We start from the raw sequence: 7,487 nt of genomic DNA, 5'->3' as shown, positions 1-7,487 counted from the left end.
AGTAGTTACATTTGAAAATTTCGTTCTAGGACATTTGGTTTGAGCGCAATCATTAAACTTAGGTCAAAAAAGCCATTTAAGCCTTTTCACAGTGAGATCTCTGCGATATGGCCGAGAAATGTAATTTTGATGTTAACTCCCAAACCGCTGCGCAGAAGTCAACCAAACTTCACCCATTAGTGTATTGTATCACAATCTAGTAGTTACATGTGGAAATTTGGTTCTAGGACATTTGATTTGAGCGCAATCCTCAAACTTAGGTCAAAAAAGCCATTTAAGCCTTTTCACAGTGAGATCTATGCGATATGGCCGAGAAATGTAATTTTGATGTTAACTCCCTAACCGCTGCGCAGAAGTCAACCAAACTTCACCCAATAGTGTATTGTATCACATTCTAGTAGTTACATTTGAAAATTTCGTTCTAGGACATTTGGTTTGAGCGCAATCATTAAACTTAGGTCAAAAAAGCCATTTAAGCCTTTTCACAGTGAGATCTCTGCGATATGGCCGAGAAATGTAATTTTGATGTTAACTCCCAAACCGCTGCGCAGAAGTCAACTAAACTTCATCCAATAGTGTATTGTATCACATTCTAGTAGTTACATTTGAAAATTTTGTTCTAGGACATTTGGTTTGAGCGCAATCATTAAACTTATTTAAAAAAGTCATTTAAGCCTTTTCACAGTGAGATCAATGCGATATGGCCGAGAAATGTAATTTTGATGTTAACTCCCAAACCGCTGTGCAGAAGTCAACCAAACTTCACCCATTAGTGTATTGTTTCACAATCTAGTAGTTACATGTGGAAATTTGGTTCTAGGACATTTGATTTGAGCGTAATCCTCAAACTTATGTCAAAAAAGCCATTTAAGCCTTTTCACAGTGAGATCTATGCGATATGGCCGAGAAATGTAATTTTCATGTTAACTCCCAAACCGCTGCGCAGAAGTCAACCAAACTTCACCCAATAGTGTATTGTATCACATTCTAGTAGTTACATTTGAAAATTTCGTTCTAGGACATTTGGTTTGAGCGCAATCATTAAACTTAGGTCAAAAAAGCCATTTAAGCCTTTTCACAGTGAGATCTATGCGATATGGCCGAGAAATGTAATTTTGATGTTAACTCCCAAACCGCTGCGCAGAAGTCAACCAAACTTCACCCAATAGTGTATTGTATCACAATCTAGTAGTTACATTTGAAAATTTTGTTCTAGGACATTTTGTTTGAGCGCAATCATCAAACTTAATTAAAAAAGTCATTTAAGCCTTTTCACAGTGAGATCTATGCGATATGGCCGAGAAATGTAATTTTGATGTTAACTCCCAAACCGCTGCGCAGAAGTCAACCAAACTTCACCCATTAGTGTATTGTATCACAATCTAGTAGTTACATGTGGAAATTTGGTTCTAGGACATTTGATTTGAGCGCAATCCTCAAACTTAGGTCAAAAAAGCCATTTAAGCCTTTTCACAGTGAGATCTATGCGATATGGCCGAGAAATGTAATTTTGATGTTAACTCCCAAACCGCTGCGCAGAAGTCAACCAAACTTCACCCAATAGTGTATTGTATCACATTCTAGTAGTTACATTTGAAAATTTGGTTCTAGGACATTTGATTTGAGCGCAATCCTCAAACTTAGGTCAAAAAAGCCATTTAAGCCTTTTCACAGTGAGATCTATGCGATATGGCCGAGAAATGTAATTTTGATGTTCACTCCCAAACCGCTGCGCAGAAGTCAACCAAACTTCAACCATTAGTGTATTGTTTCACAATCTAGTATTTACATGTGGAAATTTGGTTATAGGACATTTGATTTTAGCGCAATCCTCAAACTTATGTCAAAAAAGCCATTTAAGCCTTTTCACAGTGAGATCTATGCGATATGGCCGAGAAATGTAATTTTCATGTTAACTCCCAAACCGCTGCGCAGAAGTCAACCAAACTTCACCCAATAGTGTATTGTATCACATTCTAGTAGTTACATTTGAAAATTTCGTTCTAGGACATTTGGTTTGAGCGCAATCATTAAACTTAGGTCAAAAAAGCCATTTAAGCCTTTTCACAGTGAGATCTATGCGATATGGCCGAGAAATGTAATTTTGATGTTAACTCCCAAACCGCTGCGCAGAAGTCAACTAAACTTCATCCAATAGTGTATTGTATCACATTCTAGTAGTTACATTTGAAAATTTTGTTCTAGGACATTTGGTTTGAGCGCAATCATTAAACTTAATTAAAAAAGTCATTTAAGCCTTTTCACAGTGAGATCTATGCGATATGGCCGAGAAATGTAATTTTGATGTTAACTCCCAAACGGCTGCGCAGAAGTCAACCAAACTTCACCCATTAGTGTATTGTATCACAATCTAGTAATTACATGTGGAAATTTGGTTCTAGGACATTTGATTTGAGCGCAATCCTCAAACTTAGGTCAAAAAAGCCATTTAAGCCTTTTCACAGTGAGATCTATGCGATATGGCCGAGAAATGTAATTTTGATGTTAACTCCCAAACCGCTGCGCAGAAGTCAACCAAACTTCACCCAATAGTGTATTGTATCACAATCTAGTAGTTATATTTGAAAATTTTGTTCTAGGACATTTTGTTTGAAAGCAATCATCAAACTTAATTAAAAAAGTCATTTAAGCCTTTTCACAGTGAGATTTATGCGATATGGCCGAGAAATGTAATTTTGATGTTAACTCCCAAACCGCTGTGCAGAAGTCAACCAAACTTCACCCAATAGTGTATTTTATCACAATCTAGTAGTTACATTTGGAAATTTAGTTCTAGGACATTTGATTTGAGCGCAATCTTCAAACTTAATTAAAAAAAGTCATTTAAGCCTTTTCACAGTGAGATCTATGCGATATGGCCGAGAAATGTAATTTTGATGTTCACTCCCAAACCGCTGCGCAGAAGTCAACCAAACTTCAACCATTAGTGTATTGTATCACAATCTAGTAGTTACATGTGGAAATTTGGTTCTAGGACATTTGATTTGAGCGCAATCCTCAAACTTAGGTCAAAAAAGCCATTTAAGCCTTTTCACAGTGAGATCTATGCGATATGGCCGAGAAATGTAATTTTGATGTTAACTCCCAAACCGCTGCGCAGAAGTCAACCAAACTTCACCCAATAGTGTATTGTATCACAATCTAGTAGTTACATTTGAAAATTTTGTTCTAGGACATTTTGTTTGAGCGCAATCATCAAACTTAATTAAAAAAGTCATTTAAGCCTTTTCACAGTGAGATCTATGCGATATGGCCGAGAAATGTAATTTTGATGTTAACTCCCAAACCGCTGCGCAGAAGTCAACCAAACTTCACCCATTAGTGTATTGTATCACAATCTAGTAGTTACATGTGGAAATTTGGTTCTAGGACATTTGATTTGAGCGCAATCCTCAAACTTAGGTCAAAAAAGCCATTTAAGCCTTTTCACAGTGAGATCTATGCGATATGGCTGAAAAATGTAATTTTGATGTTAACTCCCAAACCGCTGCGCAGAAGTAAACCAAACTTCACCCATTAGTGTATTGTATCACAATCTAGTAGTTACATGTGGAAATTTGGTTCTAGGACATTTGATTTGAGCGCAATCCTCAAACTTAGGTCAAAAAAGCCATTTAAGCCTTTTCACAGTGAGATCTATGCGATATGGCCGAGAAATGTAATTTTGATGTTAACTCCCAAACCGCTGCGCAGAAGTAAACCAAACTTCACCCAATAGTGTATTGTATCACATTCTAGTAGTTACATTTGAAAATTTCGTTCTAGGACATTTGGTTTGAGCGCAATCATTAAACTTAATTAAAAAAGTCATTTAAGCCTTTTCACAGTGAGATCTATGCGATATGGCCGAGAAATGTAATTTTGATGTTAACTCCCAAACCGCTGCGCAGAAGTCAACCAAACTTCACCCATTAGTGTATTGTATCACAATCTAGTAGTTACATGTGGAAATTTGGTTATTGGACATTTGATTTGAGCGCAATCCTCAAACTTAGGTCAAAAAAGCCATTTAAGCCTTTTCACAGTGAGATCAATGCGATATGGCCGAGAAATGTAATTTTGATGTTAACTCCCAAACCGCTGCGCAGAAGTCAACCAAACTTCACCCATTAGTGTATTGTATCACAATCTAGTAGTTACATGTAGATATTTGGTTCTAGGACATTTGATTTGAGCGCAATCCTCAAACTTAGGTCAAAAAAGCCATTTAAGCCTTTTCACAGTGAGATCTATGCGATATGGCCGAGAAATGTAATTTTCATGTTAACTCCCAAACCGCTGCGCAGAAGTCAACCAAACTTCACCCAATAGTGTATTGTATCACATTCTAGTAGTTACATTTGAAAATTTCGTTCTAGGACATTTGGTTTGAGCGCAATCATTAAACTTAGGTCAAAAAAGCCATTTAAGCCTTTTCACAGTGAGATCTATGCGATATGGCCGAGAAATGTAATTTTGATGTTAACTCCCAAACCGCTGCGCAGAAGTCAACTAAACTTCATCCAATAGTGTATTGTATCACATTCTAGTAGTTACATTTGAAAATTTTGTTCTAGGACATTTGGTTTGAGCGCAATCATTAAACTTAATTAAAAAAGTCATTTAAGCCTTTTCACAGTGAGATCTATGCGATATGGCCGAGAAATGTAATTTTGATGTTAACTCCCAAACGGCTGCGCAGAAGTCAACCAAACTTCACCCATTAGTGTATTGTATCACAATCTAGTAATTACATGTGGAAATTTGGTTCTAGGACATTTGATTTGAGCGCAATCCTCAAACTTAGGTCAAAAAAGCCATTTAAGCCTTTTCACAGTGAGATCTATGCGATATGGCCGAGAAATGTAATTTTGATGTTAACTCCCAAACCGCTGCGCAGAAGTCAACCAAACTTCACCCAATAGTGTATTGTATCACAATCTAGTAGTTATATTTGAAAATTTTGTTCTAGGACATTTTGTTTGAAAGCAATCATCAAACTTAATTAAAAAAGTCATTTAAGCCTTTTCACAGTGAGATTTATGCGATATGGCCGAGAAATGTAATTTTGATGTTAACTCCCAAACCGCTGTGCAGAAGTCAACCAAACTTCACCCAATAGTGTATTTTATCACAATCTAGTAGTTACATTTGGAAATTTAGTTCTAGGACATTTGATTTGAGCGCAATCTTCAAACTTAATTAAAAAAAGTCATTTAAGCCTTTTCACAGTGAGATCTATGCGATATGGCCGAGAAATGTAATTTTGATGTTCACTCCCAAACCGCTGCGCAGAAGTCAACCAAACTTCAACCATTAGTGTATTGTATCACAATCTAGTAGTTACATGTGGAAATTTGGTTCTAGGACATTTGATTTGAGCGCAATCCTCAAACTTAGGTCAAAAAAGCCATTTAAGCCTTTTCACAGTGAGATCTATGCGATATGGCCGAGAAATGTAATTTTGATGTTAACTCCCAAACCGCTGCGCAGAAGTCAACCAAACTTCACCCAATAGTGTATTGTATCACAATCTAGTAGTTACATTTGAAAATTTTGTTCTAGGACATTTTGTTTGAGCGCAATCATCAAACTTAATTAAAAAAGTCATTTAAGCCTTTTCACAGTGAGATCTATGCGATATGGCCGAGAAATGTAATTTTGATGTTAACTCCCAAACCGCTGCGCAGAAGTCAACCAAACTTCACCCATTAGTGTATTGTATCACAATCTAGTAGTTACATGTGGAAATTTGGTTCTAGGACATTTGATTTGAGCGCAATCCTCAAACTTAGGTCAAAAAAGCCATTTAAGCCTTTTCACAGTGAGATCTATGCGATATGGCTGAAAAATGTAATTTTGATGTTAACTCCCAAACCGCTGCGCAGAAGTAAACCAAACTTCACCCATTATTGTATTGTATCACAATCTAGTAGTTACATGTGGAAATTTGGTTCTAGGACATTTGATTTGAGCGCAATCCTCAAACTTAGGTCAAAAAAGCCATTTAAGCCTTTTCACAGTGAGATCTATGCGATATGGCCGAGAAATGTAATTTTGATGTTAACTCCCAAACCGCTGCGCAGAAGTAAACCAAACTTCACCCAATAGTGTATTGTATCACATTCTAGTAGTTACATTTGAAAATTTCGTTCTAGGACATTTGGTTTGAGCGCAATCATTAAACTTAATTAAAAAAGTCATTTAAGCCTTTTCACAGTGAGATCTATGCGATATGGCCGAGAAATGTAATTTTGATGTTAACTCCCAAACCGCTGCGCAGAAGTCAACCAAACTTCACCCATTAGTGTATTGTATCACAATCTAGTAATTACATGTGGAAATTTGGTTCTAGGACATTTGATTTGAGCGCAATCCTCAAACTTAGGTCAAAAAAGCCATTTAAGCCTTTTCACAGTGAGATCTATGCGATATGGCCGAGAAATGTAATTTTGATGTTAACTCCCAAACCGCTGCGCAGAAGTCAACCAAACTTCACCCAATAGTGTATTGTATCACAATCTAGTAGTTACATTTGAAAATTTGGTTCTAGGACATTTTGTTTGAACGCAATCATCAAACTTAATAAAAAAGTCATTTAAGCCTTTTCACAGTGAGATCTATGCGATATGGCCGAGAAATGTAATTTTGATGTTAACTCCCAAACCGCTGCGCAGAAGTCAACCAAACTTCACCCATTAGTGTATTGTATCACAATCTAGTAGTTACATGTGGAAATTTGGTTATTGGACATTTGATTTGAGCGCAATCCTCAAACTTAGGTCAAAAAAGCCATTTAAGCCTTTTCACAGTGAGATCTATGCGATATGGCCGAGAAATGTAATTTTGATGTTAACTCCCAAACCGCTGCGCAGAAGTCAACCAAACTTCACCCATTAGTGTATTGTATCACAATCTAGTAGTTACATGTAGATATTTGGTTCTAGGACATTTGATTTGAGCGCAATCCTCAAACTTAGGTCAAAAAAGCCATTTAAGCCTTTTCACAGTGAGATCTATGCGATATGGCCGAGAAATGTAATTTTCATGTTAACTCCCAAACCGCTGCGCAGAAGTCAACCAAACTTCACCCAATAGTGTATTGTATCACATTCTAGTAGTTACATTTGAAAATTTCGTTCTAGGACATTTGGTTTGAGCGCAATCATTAAACTTAGGTCAAAAAAGCCATTTAAGCCTTTTCACAGTGAGATCTATGCGATATGGCCGAGAAATGTAATTTTGATGTTAACTCCCGAACCGCTGCGCAGAAGTCAACCAAACTTCACCCAATAGTGTATTGTATCACAATCTAGTAGTTACATTTGAAAATTTTGTTCTAAGAAATTTTGTTTGAGCGCAATCATCAAACTTAATTAAAAAAGTCATTTAAGCCTTTTCACAGTGAGATCAATGCGATATGGCCGAGAAATGTAATTTTGATGTTAACTCCCAAACCGCTGCGCAGAAGTCAACCAAACTTCACC

Source organism: Corythoichthys intestinalis, unplaced genomic scaffold (genome assembly GCF_030265065.1).
Source record: "Corythoichthys intestinalis isolate RoL2023-P3 unplaced genomic scaffold, ASM3026506v1 HiC_scaffold_27, whole genome shotgun sequence".
Lineage (NCBI taxonomy): Eukaryota > Metazoa > Chordata > Actinopteri > Syngnathiformes > Syngnathidae > Corythoichthys > Corythoichthys intestinalis.
This window is presented reverse-complemented; position numbering follows the sequence as displayed.